This window comes from Pinus tabuliformis, chromosome 9 (assembly GCF_031772625.1).
Source record: "Pinus tabuliformis cultivar Carrire ecotype Pingquan chromosome 9, CPIR1, whole genome shotgun sequence".
NCBI classification, from domain to species: Eukaryota; Viridiplantae; Streptophyta; class Pinopsida; order Pinales; family Pinaceae; genus Pinus; species Pinus tabuliformis.
In genome coordinates this window covers 1,322,581,554-1,322,599,563 of record NC_142307.1, presented here as the reverse complement: position 1 = coordinate 1,322,599,563, position 18,010 = coordinate 1,322,581,554, and positions in this window count along the sequence as shown.

The window sequence follows — 18,010 nt, the reverse complement described above, 5'->3', positions numbered from 1 at the left end:
TGAGGGGCTTGTTTCTTTAGTGATTTGGAGGGGGCTCTTCCAACGTGAAGAGCTAATCCTTCTTCATTTTCTTTTCGTTCCTCTTTCTCCTCTTTCATGACGATTTTTGTGTCAGCCCTATAGTTGTGAGTCACAATTTCAATGATCGCTTTAGCTTCGAGAACTTCTGTAGCAAGTTTTGGTTTGGTTTGAAGCCTCAAGCCATTGGAAGAGTTGGTCTTCACTGGCTATTGGAGGCTTTTGTTGCTCAACTTGAATGTTTGCCACTGCCTCAGGGATTATTGCGTTTGTGGATAGGGGGACCTCTATGAGGCTGGGTCTCCATTGTCTACTTGGACAATTTGAAGGTGTACAAGACCTCTTTGGGCATGGAAACAATTGGAGCTAGAGGGATTAGTCTTGGATGCTTTTTGATTCGTTGCTTGTGCATTTTGTATTCTCTAGTTGGTGATCATTGTCCTAAATTGATGCTGACCCTCTTTCTTTATTTGCTTTGGATTCCCTTGAGTTGCTGATTTTGCTTATTGAGAGTAGTTCAGAGTAGCAAGGTGGGTGCCAAGTAGGCAACGCTTAGGGAAATTCCTATATGCATGTCAAATATTATACCTAAAGGGCAACGGTGTTGTAATTCAGTTCTTGGAGGAAGATTCCCCCCCATAGATTAACAATGACAGCTAAGGAAGGCAAATTAATACCTGATACTTAGAGATTTCCACTATTGGATTTAAATCTATAAAATATGGGCCTGTGTGGAAGACGTTTTTTGGGGGAACATTTTTGATCTCTATATTTCCCATCAAGGAATGTTATGTCTAAAATTATGTCTTTCAACAATGAGGTTGATAATGTTGTGTCTAAATTTATGTCTTTCAACCATGAAGTTGATAAGCAACCCTTCAGTAATGAATTTTTGATTAAAAAATTACCATCCAATAAAGGCCTTATGTGAAAACTTTTAACCTTCACATTCACATAAACAAATTTTTATGTATACCACATCTTAAGGATATGCTTTTTATGTATACCACGATAGATGCTTTATCTTTAAGAATATACATGGCTGTTTAAAGAACAATGAAAGTAAATTTGCATGACACATTCATTTTGTAATTGTCTCCAAAATTGAGACTGAAAAAGCACATGTGCCATATTCATATTCATGATAACAGAGAATGATAACAGAGGATATGTCAAGTCTAATTTATTTTTTACATGAACCATGCTAAATATTTGCCTCATGACATAACTATTCATCAAATTTGAACAACACACTTAAATGTGTATGAACAATGATGGTGGTTTTTTTCAATCTCTGGCTTGTGGCATATAATTTTACAAAACTTATCTTAATATGATGAAATTTTTTCCATAACCATCATCATTCTTCATTTGAAAATGTAAAACTAGATAATGCAATTGTCAAATTTGAAAAGTTTATTTTTGAAATTTCAACCCAATTCCCATATCATCTCACATTATTATATTGATGATTGCCCTGTTCATTGAATTCACTATTGCCTCTATTGGCTCTATATATGTAAGGATTCTGTTTCACAATTAATTCAATTGTTTTACCATTAGATGTATGAAGTTTTGTTATAAAACAATGGTTATGCTACATTTTACTACTAGGAAATGCATTAGTAATTTGAAGTACTAACTATTTAATCATTGTTTCTTACAAAAAAAAAATACAAAGATGCGAGGGAGCTTGTTAGGAATAAAATATGGATATAAATAATGTAAATATAAATAATAATAACACATCATAAATAATGATTAATTAGTGATTAGTTAATGAAGAGGCATGTCCCTAAGGATATGACCATTCATAAAATGACACTTGGTTAGCGTATATAAGCAAAACCCTCACTCTCATTTATAACATCATACTCATTCATACTTTTTAATATATATTCTTGTATTTTGAACGGAGATTTACATATTCCAAGTCTTTTGAAGAGTTTAACTTGCTATAATGAACTTTGTTCGTTACATTAACATTTACGAACTTTGTTCGTTACATTAACGTTTACGAACTTTGTTCGTTACATTAACGTTTACGAACTTTATTCATTACATTGGTATCATAGCATTCCTCTGAGTATATGAACTTTGTTCATTACATTGGTAGTAGAGCATTCCTTTGTGTATACAAACTTTGTTCTAAGATACATGCTTGACAAAATAAAGAAATTGCTCAAAGGAATTCCATAACTGTGGATTCCAGCATGGATCGAGTCCAAGTTTGTTCTCGAGAGAAAAAAAGTGATTGTTCAAACTCACATTAATCATTGTGATGAATGAGGAATTTGTCGCCAATTGAACCCTGTAGCCACTGAATATTTATGTTTTTATGACGGTTCAAACTAACAGAAATTGTTGTAATGACTGAACCCTGTAGTTGCTAATATTTTTGTTTCCTTACCAGAAATTGTTGTAACGACGGAAGCCTATTGCCGCTGAATATTTCTGTTTCCACATTGAATACTTTTGTTTTAGTAACGGAAATCGCTGCAAAGACCATACTTTGTAGCTGTTGAATATTTCTGTCAAGGGCAGTTAGGACACCTATCACATAAGGGCCACTCATCCAAAGGGTTGCATCCATACATTAAAGGTTATTTCCAAGGTTTTATTAAAAATATTATCAAAATACTAAAATTCTCCAAAATTCTTGACCACATCATAATTAGTTTTGACTTTTGAAACATTGTTTACCAACAATAAAGTAAAAGTCTATCGATATATTATTTCACTGAGTTGACCAGACAACGTTAAGGGAGAGGCTGTGGAGATAAGAGCGACTTAACAAAAAAAATACAATTAAAAATTGTTATCCATATCTCTCGTATACATTGATTTTATTTTCGAAGTCAGTAACGTCAAAGTTTAAAGAATCTTAAAGTTAGTATTTAATTGAAAAGAAAAGAGAAAGATTATTAGTTTTAAATAAATTTATAAAAAAATCAAATATAAAAAATAAAGAAATAGAAAGATTTAAGTTTCAAGTTATATTTAGAAGTATATGGCCAAAAAGTATTTGACATACCAAACAAAAACACATTTAAGTGAAATATTATTAAATTATATTAATAGCACAAAGGTTGAATAAAAAAATAGCACAAAGGTGGAATAAAAAAAAGTGAGAGTTATAATTTAAAAACAAATGAAGACTAGTAATGTAAGATTTCAAAAAACTTTTAATAAATGTGTTAGTACACTATTTAAAATCAAAAGATCACTCGCAGGAAGAGATATTATAATCTCTATCAGTGTTACTGAAGATAGTAATTATGTTAGTCTCAAATGTGCTAACCAATTAGTGATTCTTGAATCGAATATAATTGAAGCAAATTTTGTTGACACAAGTGACAAACAATACGACATAAAGAATCTACAACTAAGTATTGATGATTATAATTTTATTTCACAATTCACCATGAAAACTGTATTTTTGGGCGATAGTGACATTATGTTGGGCTCACACTAGATGGAAACTCTAGGGTAGTTCATCCTAAATACGAAAAATAAGTTTTTGACATTTTCCCACAAAGAAAAAAATAACACTATAGGGCATTACTTTGAAACCAGATTTAGTGATGTCAAAAGACATACAAGAAATTTCAAAAGTAATTCTCCAAGAAAGTAAAAAAAAGATGCAAAATATGCAAAGAAAAGTTGTCAAAATCACCGTTGACAAAAATGAAAAATTATTCATCTCAAGGACCATCGCGAGAAATTACTTACTCAAACTAAGAAACTTAAAAATGATAAGCAATTATTGAAAAATAAATTAGAAGAATTCATCACAAAAGATGTTACCGTCCAAATTGAAAATAAGGGAACGAATACTGATTTAGTCAATATCACAACTCAAAAAGAGGACAAACCAGTTGAAGGAAAAACATATTCGGATGTTGCAGTTCAAATGATGAAAAATCCAAATGAATATTTTGTAACCAATTCAACAACATTAGTATTAAAGTAAATCTGGAAGTTGTCACAGACATGTTAAGGGAAAATCAAACCACAAGAGCTCCCTATCGACATCCGAATTATAAGAGCAAACAACTTAGTCAATCTGCGTATTTGTATCACTAGATCAGAAACAACAAACTTTTATTTCGAAGACTACTAATGTTAGTGCAATTCAGTCTTGTGATAAAAGTTCACACGAAGTATCCAATAACCGCAAGATTTTGCAGAAGATTGATTTATGATAGTCAGATCCTTTCTCATTTCGACAATTTTGTTTATCACTCAAATAATCATATCAACTTGTATCAATGAAGATGACAGTTTCGAGATGAGAAGATATTTGAAACATAAAAAGAGATCAAAACTTTTTATTAGCAAGGGTTGAGGACAAATCATTTTGAGGAGGAAGACAATGTTATGAATAAACTATAGATATAAATAATAATAACACATTATAAATAATGATTAATTAGTAATTAGTTAATGAAGAGGTATGTCCCTAAGGACGTGATCGTTAATAAAATGACACTTGCTTAGGGTATATAAGCAAGCTTTCACTCTCATTTGTAACACCATTTTCATTCATACATTTTAATATATATTCGTGTATCTTTAATGGAAATATACATATTCCAAGTCTTTTGGAGTGTTTAACTTGCTATAACGAACTTTGTTCGTTACAAAGCTCAAGGAATTTACTTTGAAATGTTAACATGTTAGTAGCAAGATGGAGATAGAAAGTGAACTAGTATAACATAAAGTATATTTTGTGTTCTTCACTAGCAAGGAAATTCCCCTGTGGCAAGTAGCAAGCATTTGATGTACCCAAGTTTACTGAGAAAATTTAGGATGTTTCCCCACAGTAGTGTAAATTACTCTGCAAGGATTGGAATCAAACATTGGCTCGCACAAAATAGCGGAATATACAAACAACATTTACGACAAAATTCTTGAGCAATATATATTTCACACTTCGTTTTGCCAAAAGAGTCCCCTGTAACTAGTTTACAAATGTAAAAAAAATTAAAAATAGCGCCCATTTTTCTAGATGGCAGTGCACAATGCGTGTCTCCTTTGCTCTAAGGGTTGACAATGAGATTATTTAAATAGAATAGCTAGATGGTATATCTTGAAGCAACAATTCCGATTTATCTCCCTTGTCAACCTGTTGCAATTTCCACATTGGGATGTTAATGGGATATATCACTTTTCTAGGAAAATAAATCAAACCCCAATTAAACAAATCCATATCTTTGCAATTCCCTAGAAAGGACAATTGTGCATCCCTCTCGTGCGAAAAACTAAAGCAAAGGCACACCTTTAAGTAAAATGACAGTCGAGTTGTATTTCGAATGGGACTCCTACACCAAATAGTGTGAGGTCTAGTTGGGACCTTATATTGGGGAGATCCCTTGTATGTTGGCGATATCCAACACCGTCAACACTCTGGCACTAGGAGGGCCACCAATTTTTTATAGTCGATAACTTCGCAAACCCAAATCATTCTTCTTTTGGACAAGGTAGCAACATTCCAATCACCACTCTGACTCCTATTCCCAAAGCAGGAGGATATTCTCATCTAGGCCCAAAATCAACTTGCGAGGTTACCTACGAGCAGATTTGGGAAATTTGACCCATAACCAATCGGTACGCAAACGCCATCGAATTAATACCCGGAGCGCATAATCTTCTACACTTTCTAAAGAAGAAAGAAACAACCAGTACTGGTATATTAGTTTCTACAATGGAATATTTGGTCTTTGCCACCATTGAAGAGTTGGAAAAATCTGCAGACGATTACAAAACATCAATAGCATCTTCCACCTCTTAACGAGGGGTATGAGGAAAATATAATTGTTCCTTTTGACGACCTCTTCGACGAAATAAATGAAGAAGATTCCCCAAATTCTGATAAGGAGGAAGAACGCAGAGACAAGAACATGGCAGTCCAGGATTTGGATTGGATGGCCCAAGGGCCTCTTGCTCTTTCGGATAATTTGTATAGGATGCCAAGACATCCGAAAAAGCTGTTCTCAAAGTATGATTTGGATAAGAAGACGAAGGCAGAAGACCATCTCGATGATTTTTACTTGCATTTACGAATGATGGAGGTGAGGTATGATGATGTTTCCTGTAGGCTTTTCCCTTATACATTAGAAGGAAGAGCGACATCATGGTACCATAGTCTACCCGTCAATTCAATCCACACCTGGAGGGAGTTTAAAAAGCTATTTCTTGAGAAGTTTGCTGATGACAAGACTCCTCCTTGTTGAGGAATCTAGGGCATCATGAATTAGGTGATTTCTCTTCATTAGTAACTGCTTGTGAGTATTTTTACTTCATTAGATTAGGATCTTCTCTTTGCTTAAGTTATTAGTGTTCCTCTTCATCAAACAACTACCAATGCATAAACATAAATAGATAAGAGACATAGACAGTAGGCTATGAGCCAGGGCCAAAACCTCTCACTCTTTGAGAGGAAAACTCACACAAATTCTTCTTATAGAGATTCCACTTGACGAATACCAAAACCAAGACTCTTGACCTATTAGCCACTCCAAGACCAAGACACTAGTTCTCTTGACTGTTTTCTTCCTGACTCCTCTTCCACTTCGACCTTCTTAGTATCAAGACATTGTCACTTTCGAGATCTTCTCACTGCTTTCATATCGTGATCTCCTTTATGGTGAGACCTCCTTGCTTTTATCTTACTTATGAGATGGCACCGACCTCTTTCTCTTGAGATAGCACTGATATCCTTCCTTTAAGGTAGCACTGAGACCTTGGACTGAGATCCCACCGAATCATTGTTGTATGTTACTGAATTCCAACTCCCCTATAATACTAAACAACAGTTTCCATTATAGTACCAAACTTGTAGCTTCTTCATAGAACTATAACTTATATACCCTTGTCTGAAACTATGATTCTCTGACATGACATCGAACCGTTCTTTACTGAGATCTACAGTTTCCTTGTCACTATGCTTGGTTACCCAAATTCAGAGGGATCCGAATTCCCTTAATTGTAATGGCATCTGAATTTCTTGACTGTAATTATCCACCTGAATTCAAAGATCCGAACTTGATGACTGTAACCTCATCTGAACTTCAGAGAGAGATATTTGAAGCACTTCACTGTGGAAATGCGAAGAGCCTACCCACGTATTTATAGTGGTTTGTCCCATAAATAAGCCGACCCTTGCTTATCCGAATAGGTGTGTCTATTTGAGGTGAGCTGACATGAGTTTTCTCTTTGTTTTGAGGCCGACTTCAAGAGGAGGACTAGTGCTTGTCGTTGGAGGTCTTTTAGACATTTTCATAGACTCATATACATTGTTATATCCCCAAGAAGGTTTCTTCATACATAACATTAATTCTTTGACTTTAATGACAAATCCTAAGGCTCTCAATGGGAGCCATCTAAATAAAATCTCTTGCTCATGAAAACCATGAAGCAAACATTACAAAATAATTTATTTTTCTTCTTTTCATCATTTACAAAAATCACTATTACATGTCATTATGAAGACCAAACCTAATTACACTTTTCAACACTCCCTCTTAACTAGGGAGGTATTCATAATGGTACTTGGTCATTCTCAATCTGAAGAATTTCCCATAAGACGAATCAGATTGGTAATCCATTTGTATAACATCATATCAACCAACATTATTACATAGAAAGGCCTTGACTAACAAATCTATCTCTCCACAAGATCCGAGCTCAATGCTGGCGAGACCAATGATTTATAAACACTCTCATCATTGTCTCTCTCGGAACATACCCCACTCGGTTTCTCAGGGTGTGTTCCATGAGGACTATTCTGTTGGGTGTGTGTTATATTCTTTCCATGACTAGCCCCGGGCCACCCTGTTCGTTCCGTCGGACGCAGCAGCTCCCCTTGTCGGGGGGTTTGAGGGGGGGTGGTAGCCCCTCTCTACAGGGTTCGTGGCAGCGCTCCGGGGAATTTTTTTTGGACCCTATATTAGGTGGGCAGACCTACCTATGGTTTTGTGCGTGGTTTTTGCACATGGTTTTGGGAATAATGGTTTTCTTCCCATGGTATTTTTAGATCTAATCAAAGGAACTACAATTATGTTCTAATCCAGGGTTAATGGATTGAGGTTTATGGATGCTTCGACATGTATATATATGTATTGTAACATTGAAAGGAATATAATGAAAAATCAATTTGGTAGTCCCAGTTTTGGGATCTAGGGGAAAATCTCTGTGTATATCTATTTTATGTTTTATGCCCTTTCCATTGTTTATTTTTTGCTTGTAGAATTCATATGCAGGTAATTTTTGTATGGGGTTAAAACATACAATATCGGTCCTCCACGACTACTCTTATCTTGGATGCCATATCTCATCCTTAACGAGTATCAGATGCCAAATGATTACCCAATCCTCTCATTCTGTCTTCCCAAGTGAAGACCAGAATGATGTGTCTATCTCTCCCTGTCAATTAGGGAGGACATATCTATTCCAATAAAGGAATGTACCTAAGCTCCCTCTTGGCTTAGGAATTTCCAAGTTTCTTCCAAGTAAGAAACTTGTTTCCAGGCTCCCTCTTAATTAGGGACCTACAACAACTCCTCATGTGGAGATGATGGGACAACCATCTACTAGAATAACTCATTCCTTTGATGTCATGAATTTATTTTCGTTATCTAGGAATCTTCATGTTTGGGACTTCTACATAGGGCATAGACCATCCATCACTTTCATTCACGAGTCAATCATGTCATCATTCCTTTCATCAGAAAGTGATCCATCAACCTACATTTTGCCTTGCTTCATGTCATGCTACCTTCTCCATGTTGTCTTCTTCGGAATGATCTTACATCCTTCTACATGGTCCTCGTGGAAGACATTCACAGTTCTTCCCTTTGGAAATCCTGCAAAAGCCCATCCAGATATTTGTTCAAAAATAAGAAATGAACACTTAAATAAAAATTACCTTTGTGATGGTCTTTCATCATGACATCTTCTAGTTTGCATCAACATCCTGCATACATGTTGACATATCTCCCAAATATATCCATTGTCAAGGGTCTCCATCTTTTTCAGACTTCCATCAGAGTCTTCATATTTTTTCGGGGAGATTTCCTAGTCAAATCTTCTAGTCCTCAAATGTTGATTGCCTTTTCCATGGTTGCATAGTCCATGATCTCTTCCTTCCTTTCTTCACACATTTCATTCCTAGGAACTTCCAATCAGAGTTCCTCTAAATTACTGTCAACCACCTCATTTTCATATGAGGACATATTATGTTGATTTCATCTAGTGTGACCTATGCCTTCCTGCATCTTTTCAGAGGAGGAGATCCTTTTCCTTTGATCATGCTTCTCAAGATAGAAGTAGTGATCCATGTTATCTGCACCATACAACATGACATTATAGTATTGAATACAAGCATACATACCTCATTTACCTTTAGGCCATCTAGGCTTCTTTTAGCAACTTTCTTGATTGAAAAGAGCTTCAATCCCTTGATTTGCTTCATATGTCATCATACCATCATCCCATTCCACATGTTGGAGTTCCTGATGAAACACATGCTTCCACTCTAGATCGGTGAATCCTGCGATGAGGATTACATCGGAGAATCTTGAGGATCTTGCATATCCCTATCCAGTAGATGCTTCCTTTTGATGTATGATGAGACTTGTCCTGGATGATTTCTTCCCTTTCTTAAGTTTCCAATGAGGTTCTCAAGAGCTATATCCTTCATAGTTGACTATTAGAAATCCTTCATGTTTCCTATGGTGATGTCACAAGCTCTTACTTCTAATGCTTTTCCTCTTTCTTGGAATTCCTTCTTTCAACTTCCTCCACTTCTTTGGTGAAATGGACTTCTCTATCTTTCTTGTTATTTCCCTTCTTAATCTGAGAACAATCTTTCCTGTAATGTTCATAGCATTGATTCTTAACTATGTTCTTCTTTCCTTTCGACAAATGTTTGAATACTTTTTTCCCTCAACTTGTCTTCTCCTATCTTGCATAGAGACCACACATTGTTGAACAGAATAACTTTCTTATCCTCACAAATATTTGTTACCTTGTTCATCAGTTAGTGTATGAAGATGATCTCATCCCAGATCCTAAAATGCAGATCTTATGATGATAATCTTTTAACCTTTGATACCTTCAATTTGTGTAGATCAAATCTAAGTGATATGACCTTCTTTATCGCATCTTCAGAGAATAGTTCTACCGACTTATCATATATATCTCTTTGATGTCTCCAATACTGCTATATGAGGGGACCTTTCACTGATTTCATAAGAATCCCTTGAGACCTTTGATCCGTTTCCATGTATTGAGAGGAGACCTTTCCATTGATATGTTCAATGACTTCACTTTCTTCGAGGACTATGCCTATCCTCCTTTTCCATGCAAGGAAGTTGATGACCCAACCAACTTATAGATCTCCTTGCAAAACGAAGTCATTTTACCAAATTTTGATTATAGAATAAAGATACTTACTTGTTAAGTGAAAATGAAATCTTCAACTTGATTTGATTGTTGATGATGATGAAGATGACTTGATGCTTCTCGGATGATTATTTTTAAGGATAAGGATGTCCTTCCTTCAATGAGTGGGAGACTGCCTCCCTTTGGATGATATTCTTCCAATTGAAATCCTTACTTCAATAAAGAGAAGATTGCTCCTTTTATGACAACACATTTAGATCTAGCCTTTTATGGATGAACACTAGGCTTCAAGATACTTCAACTTCAAATTGATTGAGATTGGATCCCAAGAATGCTTCCTTGATTAAGCTAGAGATTTTTCTTCCTTGAAGATGAGGATGTAATCTTGATCTTAAATTGCTATTCTTGGATAAATAAAATTCAAGCTACCTTGACTTGTCGATCTCTTCAACTTGATTAAATGTAGGGTCTTTGTGGTCTCTTGATATGGCTTGAGGGTTCCACCAACTTCTTTGTAGACTTCTTCTTTGATCTAGGGTTATGATGCTTCCTTGAAGATCTTTGAACTTTTGCTTCGACTTGCTTTGATGCCATTCTTGAAACTCAATCCTGGAGTGTTTCTTTGACTAGATGCCCTTCCTTAACTATCACCTTGTCTCTGATACCACGTTGAGAAATATAGGGCATCATGAATTAGGTGATTTCTCTTCATTATTAACTGCTTGTGAGTATTTTTCCTTCATTAGATTAGGATCTTCTCTTTTCTTAAGTTATTAGTGTTCTTCTTCATCAAACAACTACCAATGCATAAACATAAATAGACAAAAAACACAAAATGTAAGTTATGAGCCAGGGCCAAAACCTCTCAGTACCGCATAAATTCTTCTTATAGAGATTCCAATTGATGAATACCAAGACCAAGACCCTTGACCTATTAGCCACTCCAAGACCAAACGCTAGTTCTCTTTATTGGTTTCTTCTTGACTCCTCTTCCACTTCGACCTTCTTAGTATCAAGACATTGTCGCCTTTGATATCTTCTCACTGACTTCATATCGAGATCTCCTTTACTGTGAGACCTCCTTGCTATCATCTTACTTCTGAGATCACATAGACCTCTTTCTCTTGAGATAGCACTAATATCCTTCCTTTAAGGTAGCACCAAGACCTTGGACTGAGATCCCACCAAATCACAATTACATGTCATTATGAAGACTAAACCTAGTTACACTTTTAAATGCCGCTATGTTACTCAAAAAGCTCAGAAGCATGAAGATGGGGGAAAAGGAGCAAGTGAAGGATTTTAATCAGAAATTCAATCATGTATTGAATAAATCCCCCCCATGAACACAACCACACGATTCAATTACCATCAATTATTACACAACTTCCTTGCCCACCAGTATTTCCCAGTTCGTAAAGAGAGCTACAAAGGAAACATTGGCACTAAAATTTGCAGAAATCGTTGAGAAGGACTTGTGCGCAATTGGGGTCATTACGAGCGATGACAAATAAAGTGACTCCAAAGAGACTAGTAGGAATTCATAGCCTTCTTCGAGTAAGGCCAAAGAGAAGGAATTATCATACATCGAAATCTTGACTAGGATGGTGAAGATGCTCACCAATGAAATTCCAGAACTAAATAAAAGGTCAAGTGATACTTACACCAGCAGCAAGCCTCCCAAGTCCTTCCCTTTTTGAAGGAACAATAGTAACAACAACAATCAACCCGCCAAGTATGCGCAAAGCGCAAATGTTGCGATGAACATAGAAAGCATCGACATGTAAAACTACTATTCTTTCCATCAAGTATATCACCTAGAAAATACATCCCCCCAATGGAATCACAACATGAACGCTCTGGCTGCGCACATCGTGGATACTCGATTGGTAGATGAGTAGACAAAAAAAAACAAAGGAAACAAAAGAATCTGCGGTGGCTGAAGAAATCAAAAGTGTTGGACATGTAGTAAATGCATATCACTGTATCTAAAATGCTGATAAGAAGGATACTGAAGAACCACCACAGAATGAGCCCCCTCAGAAGAAAAATGGATGATAGAGTTTAAGAAGTAAAGGGCCTATATCTGAACAGGAATTGATTAGACATAAATTGAAGGAGCAATTGTTGAGAAGAATCTCGCCACCTGTCAATCCTGCTCAGAATGCACAAAGTAAGCCTGGAGAGGCAACTAAGTCCAATAATACTTCCTCGAGTGACAAGAGTAATTCTAGCACTCTGAAAGCATCGAATAAAGCCACCCCTCCAGATAGCTCAACATTGCATGCTATAAGTGAAACAATTGATTATAACATTGTGGAAGATATGAAGAAGACCCGAGCCAATATTTCCATTTATGAGCTTACGAAGATCGTAGGACAACATGAACTTATTGTCCAAATCTTTTCACAACCTTCGACAGGTGATAAATCTTCCCCCTATCAAAAGGTGTCAGGTAACTCTTTTGGTCATCTTGAATTTGTAGTAAATGCTTTAACATTAGAAGCTAACGTTCTTTGCCTGTCGTTTTTATTAATGTTTGAAATTTTTAATTATAATGTCCATAATTGTTTAGTCGACTCTGGTGCATTTGTGAATGTCATGCCCTTATCTATAGCAAATAAAATAAATGCAAAATGGGAGAAAACCATTGCACAAATTATTTAGATGGACAAGTATCTTTTCTAAGCTATTGGTGAGCTTAAGAATGTGCCTATCAAATTATCAAAATATGATCAATTTCACCAATGTATAAGTATTGTAATTGTGGACATACCAGAAGTTGTTGGTGTACTACTTAGCAGAGACTGGTCTAGCAAATTACAGGGATATTTTGCAACAGACTAGTCACATTTGTGGCTTCCATATAAGGGAAGGAATAATCAGATTCACATGAATAGTGAGTTGTACATGAAACATACTGTGACACCAATTGAGGTCCACAATGAGCTTCTTGCTTTTGCTAATTTATTTTTTGGGAATTATTTTCTTGAAACCGACTTCGGGTGTTATCAAGCACAACCATCACCCGTTCCACCAGATACACAGCTGGAACTCCTTCCTTGTTCTCCAGCTGGTGAAAATGAAACATGTAATATAGATGTACATAACAATAGTAATAGTAGCATAGGAAGTAGCTTAGTATCTCATAATGTTTGGACTTTATATTTTGATGGTTCAAAGACGCAAGACAGTTCATGAGCGGGTTGTGTTCTTACAAACCCACACAATAAGAAGCATATCCTTGCATGTCGTCTGGAGTTTGAGTGCACCAATAATATTTCTAAATATAAAGCACTCATACTTAGATTAAAGAAAGATATTGACCTGAAGGTATAAATTCTAAAGGTAATTGGTGACTCAAAGGTGGTCACTTGTAAGGTACAAGATACTATACACTTTGTTTCACCACATCTGAAAAACTACCAGAAGGAGGTATGTCGTTTGATCAATCATTTCAAAAATTTCAATATTATTTCTGTTCCTAGGGTTAGAAATACTACAGTAGATGCATTAGCAAATGAAACTGCTAGGATGTCACCATTGAAAAATGGTTTTTCTGTTGAAATTATATATAAACCATCTGTGCTAGATAATGTCACTAATTTATGGGTTTTCAATGATGACCAACAAATACTACACTTTATGGATAATGATGACGTATTCAAAGATGCTGCCATAGAGGAGGATGAGCACGATCAAGCTTTGTAGGAGGCGTCTAATGCAACAAAAGGAACATTATACCAAAGATTGTGGTGTCCTTGGAGAAATTATATGACTTGCAGAACCGATTTGGAGGGCCAACCAACACAAATGCTCAGATTTCAAAGTTAGCATCTGAACAAGTCAATTTGGGAACTCTCGAAGATCCAAAGTATGTGAACCTTGGTACTTGTTGTTCTCCACAAGAACGACAAACGTTTATCCACTTATTCAAAAAGTATCGTGATGTGTTCGCATGGACATACGATGATTTAAAGACTTATGACACTCGTATTATCCAACACGTCATCCCTATAAAAGAAGGGGTGAAACCGTTCTAGCAGAAACTACAATAAAATCATCCAACACTAGAACCCCTTATACAGAAGGAATTAAGAAAGCTACTGGATGCTCAGATCATCTTTAAATTCATACATTCCACATGGGTTTCCAATATGGTCCCAGTTAGAAAGAAGTCCAGAGAGATAATATTGTGTAGACTTCCGCAACCTTAATTAGGCTTCTGATAAAGTTAATTATCCAGTGCCATCCATGGAGAAGATACTCCAGACAATATTTGGGTATGAAATGTTTTTGCTACTAGATGGTTTCTTAGGTTATATTCAAGTGCTAGTAGCAGAACCCGATCGACTAAAAACTATCTTCCAGACCAAAGGGGGACATTCACTTTCAATAGGATGCCATTTGGAGTTATAAATGCAGGTGAAACTTTCCAAAGAGCAATGGACATCGCCTTTCACGACCTTATAGGTCAGAGTGTTGTTGTTTATTTGGATGATGTTACTGTGTTCTCCAAGAAAATATCAGATCACGTATGTCATCTGAAATAGATATTCAAGCGGTGTCGAAAGTATGGGATTTATCCTAATCCCAAGAAGAGCGTCTTTGGTGTGTCCGAAGGAATCCTACTGGGGCACATCATAACAAAGAGAGGAATCAATATTGATCCCAAGAGGGTAAGGCTATCACGCAAATCCCGTTCTTGGTGAATAAGAAAGCTATGCAGTCTTTTTGAGGGAAAATTAATTTCCTGAGAAAATTCATCTTTGATTATGCTCAAATATTAAAACCTATATGGGAGATGATCAAGAAAGATGTAGTATACAAATGGGATAAAATTTGAGAAAATGAAACTTTTGCTCAGATTAAGCAGGCTATTGCCGATGCAACCGTGATTTTCAGTCCATATTATGGCAAATATTTTCTTCTCTATGTGTTTGCTTCAGATTCTTCCATTGTGGTTGTGATGACTCTGAAAGATATTGAAGGAAATGAGTGACCTATCTCCTTTATGAGCGCTAGTCTACAAGGGTCCGAGTTAAATTATCTTGCCATTGATAAACAAGCGTATGCAGTATACAAGGCAATTAAGTACTTCAGGCCCTACATATTGAAATCTCACACAATCATATTCGTACCTCATCCAACAGTAAGAACATTGTTCGTGTAGCAAGAGATGGGTGAGAAGAGGTCTAATTGGATGACATGTCTTCAGGAATATGATATGGAATTTAAACTAGTTCATACCATAAAGGGTCATGGCCTATGTGAACTAGCCGCCAAAGCGAAAGATGCTCTTGAACAATGCTTTTCAGGATGGGAGTAGGAGATCGAAATGTATAATATTGAATATGTCCCTCAGTCCACGTGTACAACACCATGGCATGCTGATCTACAACAATTTCTAGAGCAAAACACTTTTCCCTCGCACTTATCGAATAAACAAAAAAGGGCAATCTGTTTAAAGGCACTATCTTACCAATTGGTTCTTAGAGTGCTTTTCTGGATGCACCATAATAGTGTTCTAGTGTGGTGCCTTGAGATGTAGGATACAACGAAGGTATTGAAAGATTTACGCGATGGAACGACAGGTGGCCACTATGCGGGTGACACTACAACACATAAGGTTATGAGGGTTGGTTATTATTGACCCACTCTATTTAAGGATGCCCATGCTTATGTCTGTAAGTGCCAAGCATGTTAGAAATGCGCCGACCGCGATTAGAGGTCAGCCACCCCACTGCTACCAGTAGCAGTTGAAGAACCATTCCAATAGTGGGGCCTTGGTGTTATTCGAGAAAATTTTCCTCATTCGTCAAAGCAACACCGATATATCTTAAACTTCACTAGGTGGTCAGAAGTAGTTCCTCTCAGAAAAGTAAATGGCCATGAAGTCATCCATTTCTTGCAACAAAATATTATGACTGGGTTTTGCATTCCTATGTCACTTGTCTTTGATAATGCAACATATTTTCCATTGTTAAAAATTTATGAATTCGCATTAGAAAACGAAATTATATTGAAACATGCATCTAATTATTATTAGTAGGGAAATGGTTTGTATGAATCCACGAATAAGAATCTTATCCGTATAATCAAGAAAACCGTTTTCTCTTAACAAAGGAAATTTCATAAAGCTTTGAATAATTCTCTTTGGGCTAAGCATGTTAATCCAAATCCTTCCCTTAGAACCTCGCCATACTTCCTGGTTTAAGGTAAATAAGCTATCTTTCCTTCGAACCTCTATCTTCCGACCCTTCAACTCTCTCAAGAGTCACAAGGTAAACCTTGCCTCCTTGTTCAAAGCATGATATATACACTACTTAAACTTGAGGAAGAAAGGCACATGGCCAAAGAATGATTTGCTATAGATCAGAACCGTATAAATCGCTAGTTTGATAAGGAGTCCGCAGGGGAAAAGAGATTTGATGTCAGTGACCTAGTCTTGAAGTGGGATAAAGCCCATGAAGAAAAGGGGAAACACACAAAGTTCCAACCTTTATGGATTGGGCCATTCACTGTTGATGAAAGGGTCAACCACAATTATTTCAAGCTGAAATCATTAGATGGGAGGATTGACCCCCTCCCTGTAAATGGTCGAGATTTAAAGCATTACTTTCAATAACAACTACAAGCTGCACTTCTTGTACGGTTGTATTGCTTCTTTTCTTTTGTTTGTGTCCATTGTTTGTCCGTTATGTAAGTCATGTCTTGTCGCATCTTGTTAGTCGGTTAGTGTACATAAATAAGACCCCTATGTAAAGTGCATGGCTAAAAAGGCTTTGTAGTGTAATAAAAGAGAAGTGTGACAACCACAATGCTTGGATTTTTTTTGTTCTCCTTCATTGTTAGGAAAAATTCCATAGGTTGAGCTAAGTCCAGATGGAAAATACGATTCATCCAAGAGGAGAACCTTGAGGAAACCCACTCAATCTGTGCTTATGCTGGTGTCTAAACTGCTCGACTTGGTGTAGATATTCTTGTTTATTAACTCTTGTCCAATCCAGTTACAAAGAAGTGATAAGGGGAAAATCTAAAGCGAGCAAACCAAAATCAAAGTTCTTAAATACTTCTTTGAAGGGGAAACCTCCTCTGATCTCAATAAGTCGGGATCCCTCTTCCTCCCATAAAATAATAAGTTTCAATGCACAATTCTATTAAAATAAGTAAGTAAAGGGTGAAAGAAGAGAAAGGCTTCTTGTGCTGGGATGTGAAGCAAGCAAATTTTCTAGGGTACTGTCCAGGCTCGCTAACAATGAAGCAACGTTTGTGCTCCTGAAGGGACTCCGCCGGGGTACTGTCCAGGCCTGTTGGTAGTGGAACAACACTAGAAATGAAAACTCATACTCTAAATATCATAAATTTGTTGTGCACATTACCCTTTCTTGTATTGAAACAATTGTGATATGGTGTATCTTTTGTGTGTCTTTCAACCAAGTTGAGAAAAGTGAGATGCTATGTGTAAAACTGGGTCGAAAAGGGGAAGTCAAGGCAATCAATACTTCTTGAAGGTCTGACCCTTAACTTAAATCTATTCCCGATAGAGAAGCTGGAGTCTTCCCAGTGTGTCGCTGCTAAACCA